Below are 17,031 nucleotides of genomic sequence, written 5' to 3' on the forward strand. Positions count from 1 at the left end.
AAGGAGACGCACAGAAATGAAAAAAAGGAAAAAAAGAGGAAGAGGTGTACGGCTTCATCGAGTGGGAGATCTATCAGGGTCGTTGAGCCGCATTGACGGAACGTGTTTACTTCCTACATGCACAGTCGCACTTTTTCACCGATGTATGTGAGTCTACCCTGAAGTCTACACTGCACGCACAGAGGCATTCAATCATGTGAATGCAAAGGGAATAAACCCTAATAAGTGGTACAATGGGACGTACCCTCTGACGTTCACTTCACAGTAGTTTTCAGAATGTAGATGTATCTGATCAAAAGTTTGCGAACACTCGTATGTGAAGGGGAATTTTCCACTAAATGTCTCGAGAGGCGGATCCGCTAGCATAAAAGAGGGCGGAGAGTATTGTGCTGCCAGTAGAGAAGTATTAACAGCAAAATGCTTCGATCAGGAGAGCTCGATGACTTCGAATATGGACTAGTAATTTCCAGTCGCCTGACTAAAAAATCCATTAGGTACATTTCAAACTGTCGGAAGCTTACCAACTCGAATGTTGGTGAGGTCGAAACACGAAGGAACAAGCATAGCTAAACCACGAACAGGCACACCGCATGCAGTGATGGATAGGGACGATCGAGCATTACAGAGGGTAGTTGTAAAAAATAGTATGAACTTAGTGGATGGAAAGATTCGTGACCTCCAAACTGTTACCAGCAGTCCAGATAGCACAGTGACTGTGTTGAGAGTTTGAAAGGATGGAGTACAAAGGTCGAGCAGCTTCTCATGAGCCACTTATTTCTGTAGACCATGCTAAGCGTCGCTTGAGGTGGTGTATAGAGCTACGGCTCTGGACAGTGGATGACTGGAAACGAGTGGTTTGATGAATTACGCAACACCCTGTGGCAACCCGACGGAAGGCTTTTGGTTTGGTAAATTCCTGAAGAACGTTATGTAAAGCCAACAGTGAAGTATGGAGGAGGTAGTGTAAGGGCATGGGTGTGTATTTGCTGTTAGGGTGTGATCCGCATGTTGTGTTCACGAAAATGCTGAATTCCGAAGGACATGAACACATCATAGAGTTTGTTTACTGCGTACAGTAGAGCAATATATCAGACACGATGACTCATTTCATGAGGATAACGATGCACCCTGTTATACAGCAGCATCTGTGAAGTAATTGTGTGTTGACAATAACATTACTAAAATGGACTGGCTTGACCACCGTCCTGACCTGAACGCCACGAAACACCTTTCAGATGAGCGAGTACGTTCATTTCATTACAATCCGCCGGCCGGATTGGCCGAGCGGTTCTAGGCGCTACAAATGGTTCAAATGGCTCTGAGCACTATGGGACTCAACTGCTGTGGTCATAAGTCCCCTAGAACTGAGAACTACTTAAACCTAACTAACCTAAGGACAGCACACAACACCCAGCCATCACGAGGCAGAGAAAATCCCTGACCCCGCCGGGAATCGAACCCGGGAACCCGGGCGATGGGAAGCGAGAACGCTACCGCACGACCACGAGATGCGGGCTCTAGGCGCTACAGTCAGGAACTGCGCGACCACTACGGTCGCAGGTTCGAATCCTGCCTCGGGCATGCATGTGTGTGATGTTCTTAAGTTACTTACGTTTAAGTAGTTCTAAGTTCTAAGGGACTGATGACCTCAGAAGTTAAGTCCTATAGTCCTCAGAGCCTTTTGAACCATTAGTCCCTAATGTCCAACATCACAACCTTCTGCGGTTTCAGCTCATGAGGAAGAATAGGCTGCCATTCCTCGCTAGACATTCAGATACTCCATTGAAAGTGTCCTCAGCAGAGTGGGGCCGCCATAAAGGTGGTGTGCACACATCTCATATTAATGTCTAATAGTAGATGCCCGGTTACTTTTGGCTAGGCAATCTATCCGTTCAGCACACAGTAATAAAAGAGATGGAGAAGATTTAGGGTGGTGCGGCTGTTCTCTCTAATAGTACCTACGGATCCCCCGATGTTAATTTCCTCATCCGACGCACGGATCATCAGCTGAGTAGGATGCCCTCATTACATGAGAAACTGTGGAAATTATTAAAATCTAAAGATATTGAAAATACCAAAAGCTTTCGACCTCAGCTGATATCGTAATGTTTTCTTCCGGCGTCTGCCGCGCCCGCTTCAACTTCGTGATGCCAGGTCCAGACTGTGCTGAGCTGCAAGCCGCCGTCCTTACTGACATTGTTTTCTGTTCGACGGACGCTGGGTGAAAGCATTACCACATTTGACGAGCAAGAGAGCACCAGTGACGTCACAGCTAGCGGCGCGACTATATCACGGCGGGGCTATGGCGACACGGCAGTCATTTACCACCTGAGAATGGCTGAGGAGAGCTCGGTCGAAAGTTCGTGGGAGTTTAATCACCTAGCGCGGCCGCCGTGTCATCCTCAGCCCACAGGAGTCACCGGATGCCGATATGGTGGGGCATGCCTCAGTTTGCCTCACAAGGGCTGAGTGCACCCCGCTTGCCAACAGCGCTCGGTAGACCGGATGGTCACCCATCCAAGTGCTAGCCCAGCCCGACAGCGCTTAACTTCGGTGATCTGACGAGAACCAGTGTTGCCACTGCGGCAAGGGCGTTGGCCGGTAACCTAAGAAGATTTTATTAATTTTTAATTCCGGACTTCGAGGCAAAGTCTGATGATCAGAAACTTTACACCATCATCTCTGTTTGGCCAAATACTGATTGTGAATATTTATTCTAGGATTCGGACAATCTACCTTTGAGTTGAGGTTCACTGCACGGACGTGCGTTAGCGGCCGCAGGAACGGACTCTGTTAGAAATAGTAATAACAATAAAAACAAGTAAATACAAAACATGATACAAATGGCTCTGAGCACTATGGGACTTAACATCTGAGGTCATCAGTCCCCTAGAACTTAGAACTACTTAACCCTAACTAACCTAAGGACATCATACACATCCATGTACGAGGCAGGTTTCGAACCTGCGACCGTAGCAGTTTCGCAGTTCCGGACTGAAGGGCCTAGAACCGCACGGCCACCGCGGCCGGCGAGTAAATACAAAAAATATGGGTAAAATGTGGGAAACTGATACAAGAGTAGCGCAAGAATAGCCCCCGTCCATCTACAGGCTCTGACCTATCGGGATAGAACAAGGGCCGTGTCTTCTCCAGGCAATGGTGTGAATGGATGGGGTATGGAAGGGCTTGGCGTCAGCACACCACACCCCGGTCGTTGTCGGTTTCCTTGAGTTGGAGCAGCAACTACTCGGTCACGTAGATTGTGTTTTGGCCTCAAGAGGCTGAACGTGGTCCGTTTCTGTCCTCTCATCCACGAAATAATTCCTGGCAGTACCGGGAATGGAACCCGGGTTCTCCACAAGCAGTCAGCTGCGAGGCCACACATCTGCGGAGGCGGAAAAAAACCCATCAAAAACTGCGTTTCTCTCTGACGTACGTGTCGCTTATGGCGTCACTCATAGCCCCTCGTGCTTGATCTGGTGACGATACAGCGATCTGTGCGCGCTTAATAGGATCCTCGCACACGTAATTTCGCGTTAACGGGATTACTTCCTGCCAACGCGTTGCGTGCAAGTAAAGGTGCCGGAGGTAATCAAGTTGGTGCGGATCACTTTACACAGCTACGCTCGGCGCTCTGTCGCTGCAGAGCTACGGACAGAGCACGGAGGGCGCAATCGAGAAGAAAGGTTAGATAGAGGCGTTAGAGGACGCTGCAGTATTCACGAACGGTTTGCACACAAAGGTTTCGCGCGTAATGTTGCGTGCAAATACGCGCCGAACGGCACGGACTGAAGTTGTCGGCTAGGGCGGGCGGGCACGGGCAGCAGTCGCTGGTGCAATTTGCGGGTGCGGCCGGCGGCGAGCCGGCCTCAAAAGGCTATTAGGGCGGCGCTTTGGCGCCCAGCCGTCCGCCAAAGTGCCATAATTTAGTCGCTGCAATACGATTGAGCGGCGCTGCGCCGCGCCAGCGCCGCGCTGCGTACGAAGGACGGACGAGTGATAGGGCGCGGGATAATTAAGTGCAATAGAAGCACCTGCTCGTTGATGACAATCGATTGCGCGCCGGGCGCTATCAGATGACCCGCGGCGCGCCAGCAGCACAGGTCGCGCGCCGGGCCCCTAATGGCCGCAGCGTCCGCGCCACGAGCGGTGCGGCCTCAGACGCGGCAAAGCGACGCTGTGGCTGCCAGCTTTCCTCGCGCAACACCTGCCGTTGATAGTTGATTTACAACTCTTGGCAGCTGCCAAACTACTGCATGCGGGCTTGCACCAGCTACGTCGGCGAGTAATGCAGTATGCAGCGTCCACCGACTGGCTTCATTAACGTACCTCTAAACTTGTGGTCAGCCAGCTCTCCACGGAACCATCGACTCGCACACAAATGGTTCAAATGGCTCTGAGCACTATGGGACTTAACTTCTGAGGTCATCAGTCCCCTAGAACTTAGAACTACTTAAACCTAACTAAGGACATCACACACATCCATGCCCGAGGCAGGATTCGAACCTGCGACCGCAGCGGTCGCGCGGTTCCAGATGTGGCGCCTAGAACCGCTCGGCCACCACGGCCGGCGACTCGCATACAAACGTACGGTATTCAGTTCTTAGCTGGTACACGACTTTCGTTATGTCGCTTAACGCTTGATGTCTCCCTCCTGCCTCTACTCACCACATCGCACCACCTTCGTTGTGAGATTTAGCGATACAGGGAGAAGTTGTGTTTGATAAAGAACAGTCCGACTATCCTCAGCGTTCTGTCGCAACACAAACCGTATCTTTCAACGTTTCGGTAGGTGCCAGTTTCTTTGGCATGATAATCATAAACAATAAATAAATAGGTGGTTTGGAGTATGGGATTGAGAAATCACCACACTTACTAATGAAAGTCGCGTGCCGTAAGGGTATAGGTAAAGTTCAAAAACTGACGTCTCAGCGTAGTTAAACGTTCATTCTGACACATTTAGCTACGCTTCCCGTCTAAGGGCAGCCATCGGTGCCGAACTATCCTCCGTTCTCCAGTGAGTGAAAGAGAATTGGGGCCTACGCAATGCAGTTACTGAGCCATTATGCTGGCATTGTTTAATAATTTAGTACGATGGGCATTCAATAAGTAATGCAACCCTTTTTTCTCGGCCAATTTCTGTTGAAAGAAATTCGAAATTTGCTGTGGGACATAGTGGAATATTCCCGCTTCAGCACCTATAGTTTCATGAAGTTCGGATACGCGGCGGTGCTGTACGTAGATTTCCAAATGGTGCCTGTGACGGAAGTGCGTTCCAAGCAGACAGCTGTCACTGAGTTTCTTTTAGCAGAAAACCAGAGCATCACAGATATTCATAGGCGTTGGTAAAGTGTGTACGTACACCTGGCAGTGAACAAAAGCATGGTGAGTTGTTGGGCAAGATATCTTGTCACCATTGCAACAAGGTCGCGCAAATCTGCCCCGTTTCCCAAATACCGCCCGCCCGCCCGGAATTGTAAGCTATGGAATGTTGGAAGGTGCAGACACGCTAATTCGAGGTGATCGGCGGATCACAGCTGGACGTCTCCTTATTAGTGCTGACCCACTCGTCCGTCAGTTGGGGTACTCAAAGGTCTGTGCCCGCTGGCATCCTCACAGTCTAACTGAAGACCATAAAGAGCAACGAAGGAGTATCTGTGCGAAAATGCTTACACGTTACGCGCCTGATCGTCAAAATTTTTTGTCGAGCATCGTCATAGGTGATGAAACATGGATTCATGACTTCGAGCCGGAAGTGACGCCACACCACATCTCCTCCGAGAAAAAATTCAAAGCCGCACCCTCAGCCGGCAAAGTCATGGCGACGGCCTTCTGGAACTCTGGAGCTGTTATTCGTCACAAAACGTCGCTGGACTGTTCTCCCTCATCCACTCCAGGGACCTGATCACACGCCTTCCGATATTCATCTGTTTGGATGCACTCCGCGGGAAGCAGCACGTGACTGATAAGTAGGTTACTGATACAGCAATACGTTGCTTCCGACGTCGACCAGCAGAGTGGTACCATGAGGGCATACAGGCCCTCCCAGTAAGGTGGCCTAAGACTGTCACACTGAACGGTGGTTATGTTAGAAAACAGAGTTTCGTAGCCAAAATAGTTGGGAATAATACGCTATATTGCGATACTGAATAAAAACAACCTGCTTTCAGAAAAAAATGTGCTGCATTACTTACTGAACGCCCCTCGTATTTCCTGATCCTGCGCAGTAAAACAACGAATGTGTGTTATTTGTTTGTAATGGAAATGACACAGCTTTCATCTCTGGCGATTATTATTAATGTGAAAACTAACAACTTGTACAGTGGTCCACGTTGGACTGTAGGTCCCTTTGTAACTGGCTGGGTGAGTCAATTCCAAGGTCGAAGGAAGCCAAAGGCATGCCACATCCTTGAATCACGCTTAGTAACGCATTATGGTATACGAAACAACCTTCATATTAATGGCAGATCAGTTGACTGCACCACGCTCTTCGTTAGAAGGATACTCTTTGGACTTTCTCTCTGCCCGATCCTTATTCCTCCTTGAAGAACTTTAAATAACTCAGCATTCACCCAAAAAGACCACACAACGTTGACCTGCCGCTGTGCAACATCACTCGGACGTGCAATATAGGGGCATGTGATCGCCGTTGCTTGCTTGCCAGATCTTTGATCCTTTACCTGGGGTTTGAGTAGCTTCTCATTTGGCGACACCACGGCGAGTGAGCCCTGCTCCGGTTCCCCTACAGAAGAAAATCCGTAACAGTACCGGGAAATGAAGGCGAGCGCTCACGTTGGCAGTCAGAAACACGATGGATGCTCAGCTTCGGAGTTGAGTCAGTATGGGAAAAAAACTGAAACAATAGCAATATATATAAACGTATGCTTCCGCGGCCATTGTCACATTCAATAAAATTTTTCTGGGTTTGTGAGCGCATTGTCAATAAATAGAACTACCGACGTGTCGGCCACTGTTGCAAGTAATCTTCTTCAGGGCGATTTTGTTTGCACCCTGAAGAAGGTCACTTGCAACAGGGACTGAAACGTAGATAATTTTATATACTGACAATGCGGTCAAAAACCCACAAATATTTTATTGAACAGCAATATGCTCTATGTGTCAACTGTAGTATTTTCCTCCTTGTAGTGGCTTTCAAAAGACAAACACTGTAGACTCCAATATTCACACAGCTGTCCTAGCGAAAATTTTCGACATAAGAAAAAAAATGGCGTTTTGACTTAGCCAGCCATGTTGCTGCACGCAAGCAAAGGTTTATTTCAACTGTGGACTTCGAAGGTGTTGCGACATTAACATCAATTACTACGCGGACTACTGATAATGATGAGTGCCTGCGATTCCTGAACACCGTGAAATCCAGTCAGCTGCAATACCAAACAAAAAATTATTGGTGGTAAAGAATAATTTATGCTTCGTAAGCTGCGAAGTGACATTGCCTACAATGTCGTCAGCTGATTTAAGAATGCTCGCTAGATTGACAGAACCGATCAGGCCAAGTCGGCCAATTTCCGTCATACGACAAAGTGTTACAGTTTTACTCAGTGGTACTTTCGACTGGTTCCATCTATCATCTTTCTACTACCCTACATAGTGCATACTCTAATTTACAAGGCACATTTCAGATACGCTACCCACGAGTGCGTTAGGGATATAACCTGAAAAGTAGTTTTTATCCAGCAATAAATTTATTGGAGAGGAGACCGGTTTCAATATCCCATTATGCTATCATCAGGCTCTGTGAACAATACAACACCTGAAAACTCTCAGAATATGGACTGAGAGTAAATCGAACAAAGGAGAAAGTAATGAGATACAGTAGAAATGACAACAGCAAGAAACTTAACATCAGGGTTGACGGTCACGAAGTAGATGAAGTTAAGGCATTCTGCTACCTAGGCAGTAAAATAACCAATGACGGACGGAGCAAGGAGGACTTTAAAGACAGACTAGTACTGGCAAAAAGGGCATTCCTGGCCAAGAGAAGTCTACTAGTATCAAACATAGGCCTGAATTTGAGGAAGAAATTTCTAAGAACGTACTTCTGGAGTACAGCATTGTACGGTAGTGAAACATGGACTGTGGGAAAATCGGAACAGAAGAGAATCGAAACATTTGAGATTGGTGCTACAGACGAATGTTGAAAATTAGGTGGACTGATACGGTAAGGAATGAGGAGGTTCTGCGCGGAATCGGAGAGGACAGGAATATGTGGAAAACACTGATAAGGAGAAGGGACAGGATGATATGACATCAGTTAAGACATAAGGAAATGACTTCCATGGTACTAGAGTGAACTGTAGAGGGCAGAAACTATAGAGGGAGACAGAGATTGGAATACATCCACCAAATAATTGAGGATGTGGGTTGCAAGTGCCACTATGAGATGAAGAGGTTGGCACAGGAGAGGAATTCGTGGCTGGCCGTATCAAACCAGTCGGAGGACTGATGACAAAAAAAATTAAATGTGAACTGAAATAGTTTTCTGTACCTTCTCACCGCAAAACGAAATACGTCCTCATGAAACACTTTAGTGTGCATAGTTGCAAATTTTCTGCTTCAAAACACAGCCTTCCTCGAAAGCTACTCATTCTAAGTAAAAATTTGCGTTTACGTCACAAGTAAAAAGACACGCGTCCTTATCAAAATACTTGATGCAGATAAAGTGGTGATTGAGGATGTGAGGCCTTGAAATCAAATATGAACCCACAATTGTGTTGATAAACTTGCTTCATTATTTCACCAGTTTCACTTATGATGATAATACGGCATCTAGAATATCAGTTTCTCTGTCGATGCGTTCTGCTGCGGGATATTTCAGTTACGTCTTAATTACTTATTTATTTATTTGTATGTTCCACGTATCATAATTGCAACCTTGCGCTGTGTTGCAGATCGACTCTATTTGACAATTATACTGGAAAACGGAGCGACAATACGAGCGAAATAAATTACTACCTCATGCTGTTGGTTTTTTCTTAAACCATGTATCAGGACCGGCAGTTCCTTGGTATTCATTTTACCAATTTTCTATTATAAATGAAAACAAGGAGCGAACTGTGTTTGTCGTGTAAAACCCCGGACAGTTTCTGTACACTGGGCGCAGCTGCCCCGCTTGACTAAAACACTATTTCATAAACGTCACTATGGCAACGTCTCTTCTTAGCTCTACAGACGGCGATTGTTTACGACTGCTGTCGTTTGCGCTTAGCAATTGAAGGCTGTCAAAAGCGCTGCCTGGTGTCAGGGGTTCCCTTAAGGTGACCCGACTATAGGAGTACCTAAGTAGTAAAGAATAAACCTTGCGCTGTGTTGCAGATCGACTCTATTTGACAATTATACTGGAAAACGGAGCGACAATACGAGCGAAATAAATTACTACCTCATGCTGTTGGTTTATGCACAATGCGGCAGTTCCTCGTGCATCTCATTTTTTATGACATGTCTCCTGATTCATGACAGGTAGGTTGTTCTTACCCCGACAGCAATTGTTGCCTAACAGTATGGGACAGGTGTACTAAGTTTGGTTGAAATCGGTCCAGTGGTTTAGGAGGAGAGGTGGAATACACACACACACACACACACACACACACACACACACACACAGTTTTATAATATGTATGGATACTGGTATGGCGATTTACATTAAACTGTATTAAATTCCCTCTCCCCCCCCACTCACAGACCATGCAGAAATTCTTGTAAGGCGTAGGAGTTGTCAAGCAGGTACGATTTTAGTTTGAATTTAATTTTATTATTTATTAAATTAATTGGAAGCATTCGTCAGACAGACAATAGCGATAGGAAACGACGTTTTTGAAAATGTAACTACTGTAGATGATGCCATTTTCGTTGCCTATACGAAACAAGAACGTGAAACTCGTTTACAAAATGCACCGCGTGTGTTGCTTTTTTTCCCCTTTCAAAGCGGTTCCGGAGCACCTGCTGGTAGGTGGGATGCAGAACATACGAGCCTGGGCTTCGGCGGTAGCTGCGTGTTGACAAGTGCGCCACTGCAGCCCACGGCGGCGGGACACGGCAGGGCGATCGCAGGGCGCGCTGTGACGCACGCCATACATAAAACAGGCCTCATAAAGGGATAGCCGGCCAAAGGGAGCGGCTGCGCGGCTCGTTACGAGAGCTGCTCGGCCGATGACCGGGAACATCTGTCGCCTATGGCGGCCACTGCCACTGCAACTCAGTGCCAGCTATTTGAAGCTCGCATATTTTTACTAACGTTTCGTGTCTTGTCGACACCCGAGTCATTAATAGCATATAATTACAGTATAGTAATACGATCCCTAACTACGTCCAAATGAGCAGGCAACAGCCCGTACAACGAAACGGATGTACAGCTTGCCTTTTCATATTTTTCCTCGCAGTCTTCTCACTGATAGGGTGTCAACGAAGCACGTTTTGGTCTAGCATATCACATCGAGCGGTGGCCTGTAAAATAGTGTTCTGAACCAAATACACGTGTCAGGTTTTTTTTAAGTCATTAGTCTTTCAATCAGTTTGATTGTTTCGTCCCTACGTAAAAATTAGCGTACACGAAATTTGCGATTTAAATAACGTTGACGACGGGACTATTAATAGCTTTACCCGAGTTCCACATCTTGCCCTTCACTTGACGTCTACCCTACCTCTCTGACCAGGATCGACGTTTGTTCACGTGTCTGTGAGTGTTAGAGCAAAAGGACTGACTATAAATCCGCAGAATACACCGACGTGATCCTTCTGAATGGTGAAGCGCACGATAATGGAAGAACTGCCAGAGCCTTTGTCGAGATCCCTCTTCACAACGTCCGACTGCACCGCATACCCTTTTCGCTACAATTACGCAACGGTTTCGAGACAGGGTACCTTCACCGTCAGCAGGCGTGACTGTGGTGCTCCAAGGAGACGCTGCACTCACTAATTGTAAAAAACCGTACTGCATCACGTTGAAGAGAACCCGTCAACGAGTATAGGAGTAATTTCTTTGGCTATAAATGAGTTGAATTGCAAAACAAGTTATGTACTGGGTCGCGCTTAACCAATTACTTTTGAAAGTGATCCCGTTACTGTTTCAGGACATGGGTTCTAATTCTAAATATTACCTCCTCACTCCCCTCTACTAGTTCTAGAAGTCTATAAAGGGAATCTCCGAACAATATTTCGACGAAATTACACAACGTGGCGAATTTCAAGTTTATTTCAGTTTCTGTACACCTCAGTCAATCAAAATGATGTTTATGTCTCACGAGAAGACGAAGAAGGTAAAAATTAGAGAAAATCGAGCTCACACGAAGGCTTTCCAGGAATCGTTCTTACTGCGAAACATTGGCGACTGTAACAGAGAAAGGGGAATTAGCAGTGAGAAACAAAATACTTTCCGCCACACACCAGACACGAAAGTGGGTTAATATTGCACTGTCTCCTACTTCTATTCTATGCTGAAAGTTTCGAGTCTTTAGCTCATCGGGAAATTAGTAGAAAGTTCATTACAAAGTTTGTTCCGAACAAGCGAACAGACAACAAAGCGACATAATAAAAACGTGTTAAAAAAGATTCATACAGAACAAACCTGTGCGCTTGTGGAACGGACAAAATTTAACGAGTCCCACGAGAAAATCGACTTCTCTGTACACCACGTATGTAATAATCGTATTCAGATTTTGGAAAAAGATTGGATAATTTCGATGCCTTTGATGTCTTCAGAAAGCACATGTAGTAAATCCCAAGGAATGATGCCACCCCCGAACATATGAAGAAGCTGCGTTCAAAAGTTTAGTGCACAGGACGGCAAACGTGACAGTGGGTACAGAGGAATGACAAACGAATTAAAAATTATTAAGGATATAGCTGTGAACAACGGTTGCTGTGTAAGTATAGCGAATCGGCTTATGAAAAAAGAAGAACAAATTAAAAGCGGAACAAGACAAGGATAAAAGAAAGATTGTCACTGCGTCATGTTATGGTAATACCTCGAATAAATTGGCTAATATATTCAAGCCTTGCAATGGAAAGCTGGTATTACAAGGGAGAAACTTAGCGAGGTACAGATTACAATACGACTTCGTGAAGTGGAAGAGTGAATTAGAACAAGCGGGTGTGTATAACAGAACAATGTTCCTCAAGCGAAGCAGGCTTCTTTCGACGGATTGGAAGAACATTTTGGACAAGATACGAAGAACATGGAGATGCTTTTAGCCTATACAGTTATGGTAAATCAATTGCAGCCTAGCATGTATATGAGGTAGTCACCCAATAACAAGAACAGAGGAGAACTTAGAGATACTACGCGTAGAGAAAAAGGGAACAATACTTTACTTATATGAAGGGCTCGAAATAGCCACCCACTACGACTAATTACAAGCGGGAGACAGCCACAACGGGTTCTGTACTGTTTCATAGACTATTCTTTTATATCTGTGTATAAATAACTGGCAGACATATTCCAAAGATAATTTAAGCATGTGCTAGGACTGACTGTCAGGTATTGGGCGTATTCACGTGCACTGTCGCAGCTGCTGTCCTGTGCTGGAAAGACAACTAGCGGATGCGGCCGAAAGCACTGCCGACGGCTGCTGGGTACTGTGGGAGTCGAACGGCAGTGATAAGTACCTGAAATGACGCAAGTGGATGAACGTAAATGTTAAAACGAAGACATTTCGTAATAATCTCTTTACGTCGTGACTCCTATGTGAGACAACAGCTTTTTGTCAAAGTGATTTTGTTAAGAGATTACTGTTTCTCCCGTTAAGGTGCAAAGGTGCACCTGTTTAATTATTTAGAAATGGACACTCAGGTGATGACGACGTGCCTCTCTAAACGAGTTGATGTGTGTTTTTGTTGTTTTAACCCATTATTTGACAATGCTGCCCTCAATCAACGTCAAAATCGTACACTGTTTTCTGCAAAATGTTTGAAGTTTCCTCTTTGGATGGGGAATGGCGTTTGCAAGCGGAGTTTAAGCTATCGCATACAGCGATGATCTGTTGTTTCTGGTGAAAATTTCCTGAACAGTGTGCGGCTTTAGCAGACACCGTGCAGCATTACGTGGGCATCACTTACAGGTGCAGCAGTTTGTTCCTATTTCGTGGCGCTGTTTCTTCTTGTGCAACGAACATTGCTTGTAAACGGAAAGAGGAAGTCTTCAAGGTGCGTTATTATACAATTTTGTTAGCGAATTCTCAACTGGAACACTGCAAATGGATTGATATTACCTGGGAAGAGGAAGCCTAGCTTTGACTATTGGATGGACAAGAAGTCCAGAACTGAAGAAAACAGCAGCCCCTTAGCCAATGACTAATGTACGTCAGTTTTGGCCACTGGCAAGAGCATGGGCTAAAAGCGATCGTGTTGCCTTTACCCTCGGGGATATTCGACTGTGAAACATGGAAAATGTGGAGTCGTTCTGTGCTTCGTCCCAAAAAGGAATTGTTTTAAGACATTTCACATGAAATGCTGCAAAATGCAAGCACTTTTTCAGCTAAAAGGAACAACACTGTAGTAGTTATACTTTGACACCCAAGCAGCTCTTTTTGGTGATGATAATTAGAGGCAAGACAATGTATTCTGAAAAGTTTATGTGAAATTGTTCACATGACTATACACATCTCGTTTAAATAACTAAATATTTTTTTCAAAACATTTCTGTGCGAGCCAAATAACGGGTTAACTTGGCTGACAGTAACATTACATAACGCTTACAGGCGGTAATTCCTGGTACTATGAGGAGATGAATGTCACTCGCGGTTCTCCTAATGTGAAATGAATAATTTCGATTCAAGCTACATGACAAAAGAATCACTGGAGTTGTGTATACACATGACTATGCAGTCATCACATAAAGCCGTGATTTGAATGCAGTCTTCAATGACAGACGAGCGCCGTGCATATGTGAGGAAATGGCAGCGGGCCTCTGGTTCGGGGCGCAAGTGCTCTGGTCAATGATCTGTGCCCTCACGCTTCACGGTCCGAATCACGGCTTCAATCTCCCATGTTAATCGCTTTCCGGCTGATTTGTCGCTCTCCTGAACGGCCTGCACGGCTGGCACCACTTAGAGAAACAACGCACATCGGAAAAGAAGTAAGTCACACACAATCCGTACGTGATACGTCTAATGCAGCGAACTTTTAGCGACAAATCTATCAAATGAAAGGATGTCGGAAGACACGTTTTTCCGGGTACACCTTTGGAGGTGCTTTAAAAACTTAATTGTTCCACCTGTTCCCGGTACTGGCCACCACCATGCGGAAAAAACCATGTTGTTTATCCGACACGGATTCACGCACGCCATGAACTGGTGAATAGTAAGTATGGCAGAAATACACAGAATATAATCGTAAGTATTTCGTAGTAGGAATAGCATATTACAAGTCAACTACAGCCCAAAACATTGGCCTCCTTAAACGTATTCTCCGTTAGCCACATGAAAAAATGTTGGGCACAGCATTGCATTCAAGTTCAGCGTACTACTTCCTGTGAAATAGCAGAAAGTAAAAGGAGAAAAGCAAGACACCGCGCTGTTAGAGCTGTTTTACAATCACAATCTTCGATATACTGAATTTTCCACTGAGAACATAACTGAGGTCTAGCACTGTTTTGTTTACAGTCAGGATAACGACAGCAGGTCGTGTTCTTGCTGTAGTGGCGTTCTTCTGTCCGAAAGCTCGCTTGAAAAACCTATCCACACTAATATAGCTTATGAAAACTCCTCATATCTGCATAACTACTGAAACTTACATCCATTTACATCTGGTTACTCAACTCAAGTCTTCGTATTCCTCTTTAATTTTTACCCCGCCCCCTCACTTCCCTTTATTTCGATAATCGCTGTTCCTTGATGTCTCAACATGTATGCTATCAATCCACCCTTGTTTTAGTCGAGTCCTCAATTCTTTTCCTCTCTGATTCGATTTATTACCTCTTCATTAGGCATGCAATCTGTTCATTCAATCTTCAGAATTCTAAGCACCATAGTTCAAAAGCACCTGTTCTCTTCTTGTCTGAACTGCTTATCGTTTACGTTTCGCTTCAGTAAAAGGCGACAATCGAAACAAATATCTTCAGAAATGACTTTATAACTCCTAAATTTATATTCGATGTTAACAACCTTATTTTTCTTAGAAAACATGCTTCTCTCCATTTTGAAACTCTCTAGTTCGCTCTTCGTCAGTTATTTTGCTATTCGAATACCAAAACTCGTTGACTACTTTCACTGTTCCATTCCTAATATAATTCCCCCATCATCACATGATTCAATTCGACTATAGTCCATTACTCTTGTGTTCATATATTTTTGTCTTTTAACCTCCTTTCAAGATAGTATCTATTCCGTTCAATTAATCTTTTTGGTCCCTTGCCGCCTCATACAGAATTACAATCTAATCTCTCATCCTCAAAGTTTCTATTTCTTTTCCCTGAACTATAATTCTCTTTCCACATTTCTCCTTGATTTGTTTAACTCCTTGCTCAGCGTACATACTGAATGACATCGAGGATAGGGTACCATATTGTCTCATTCTCCTTTGAAGTACGCTTCCCTTTCATGTCCTTCGATGGAAGTTTAGTTTCTGAACAAGCTGTTCATAATCTTTTGCTCCTTGTAATTTATCCCCTTGACTTCAGAAGTTGTAAGAGTATATTCCAATCAACAATGTCAAAAGCTTTCTCTAAATTCACAAATGTACTGTCTTAAATATCTCTAGGACAAATTCTGGGATAGAACGTTGAATTTTTGGCTCTATAACCCGAAAATAACGCAATGAGACACTAAAAAATCACATAAGTTAATATTTTTAGGAATAGTTGATGGAAATAAATTCTCAGGAGCATTACTCTTCCTACATATGTGGGTGTTATTGAGAGGCTTTTGGTCGAAAGAGAGCCCTTGGTCATGGCACCAGTGCTGGTTATTACATTACTGACATTACAAACATAAAATCGATTATAACCGTGACGAGTATGCGCAATTATCAGACGTCCAATAAACAACAAACAGGCAGATTTAACTGTTCACTAATGTCAAGGATCAAAGGAATAACTGGGTTTTCCTGTGATGCAACCATCAGGACTAACGGGTTCGCAACATTACAGTCAAGTCTGATACAGCCTGTCCTGCGTTAGAAACAAAGCCAAACACTGCTCTCAGGACCAGCGACCCTGACGCACAGTGGATCCGGCAGCAGCTCCTCCTGTTTAAGAAGCACAGGTCCGTGGCAGACCGCAGTATTTGTTTTCGGACGGTCTCGGATGACACAGAAAGGAATCACTGGAGTGCGAAATATAAACGGCGGCGGAGTGTAGGAAGGGCCGTTTCTGATTTACGTCTCAGAACTCGCAACGCAGCTCCGCGAAAGAAAACATCTCCGGCGGAGTTACGCACGCCATCTGTATCCGGTGATAAAATTCACGACTTTAGAGCGCGCCAGGGCACGGGGAGAGGCGAAAGGAAGGGCAAGTCGGCAGACTGCCGCTTATTTAGGGCCGTTTGTATGTTTAAGGAAATCAAAGCACGCCACCTCCAGAGTTATGGTCGCGATAAACATTTGGCTGCTGCAGCCGTGGCCGTTTTGCGCTGCCATACTAAATAGTCGCTCAGTCTTCCTTCCGTACGGTACGTGATAGATTCCAGACTAGCTCATAGCAGGAACTGTTGGTGTCACCGAAAGAGCTACGGACTTATTGCTTATATGGAAAGGTAGTATTCTGATATTCAGCATACTCGTAACGGAGAAAAAAATATTTTTAGAGTTCAGTTATCGTTCATTTCGCAAATGCTGTTGCACTGGAAAAGTGGGAGAGCTTATATTAACAACTGAATGTAAGTCAAAGTACCCAGCACTCCGGATAAGGCAGCACTGATGGACAGTGACGAAAACATTGCAGATACAGCGACTAGCTTTGGGCAACAACTGCAGAAATGTGCTACTGGTGTTTAGATGTGCCTCTCTTCTCGTGTTTTGTTTAAGTGGTGTCAAAATAAAAAATGGTTCAAATGGTTCTGAGCACTATGGGACTCAACTGCT

General features: G+C 45.0%; 1 pseudogene; it reads right to left on the minus strand.

Moving 5' to 3' along the window:
• Positions 1 to 2,481: 2,481 nt before the first annotated feature.
• Positions 2,482 to 2,599, minus strand: LOC126238666 (5S ribosomal RNA; annotated as a pseudogene).
• Between the last annotated feature and the right edge of the window lie 14,432 nt (positions 2,600 to 17,031).

This window comes from Schistocerca nitens, chromosome 2 (assembly GCF_023898315.1).
Source record: "Schistocerca nitens isolate TAMUIC-IGC-003100 chromosome 2, iqSchNite1.1, whole genome shotgun sequence".
NCBI classification, from domain to species: domain Eukaryota; kingdom Metazoa; phylum Arthropoda; class Insecta; order Orthoptera; family Acrididae; genus Schistocerca; species Schistocerca nitens.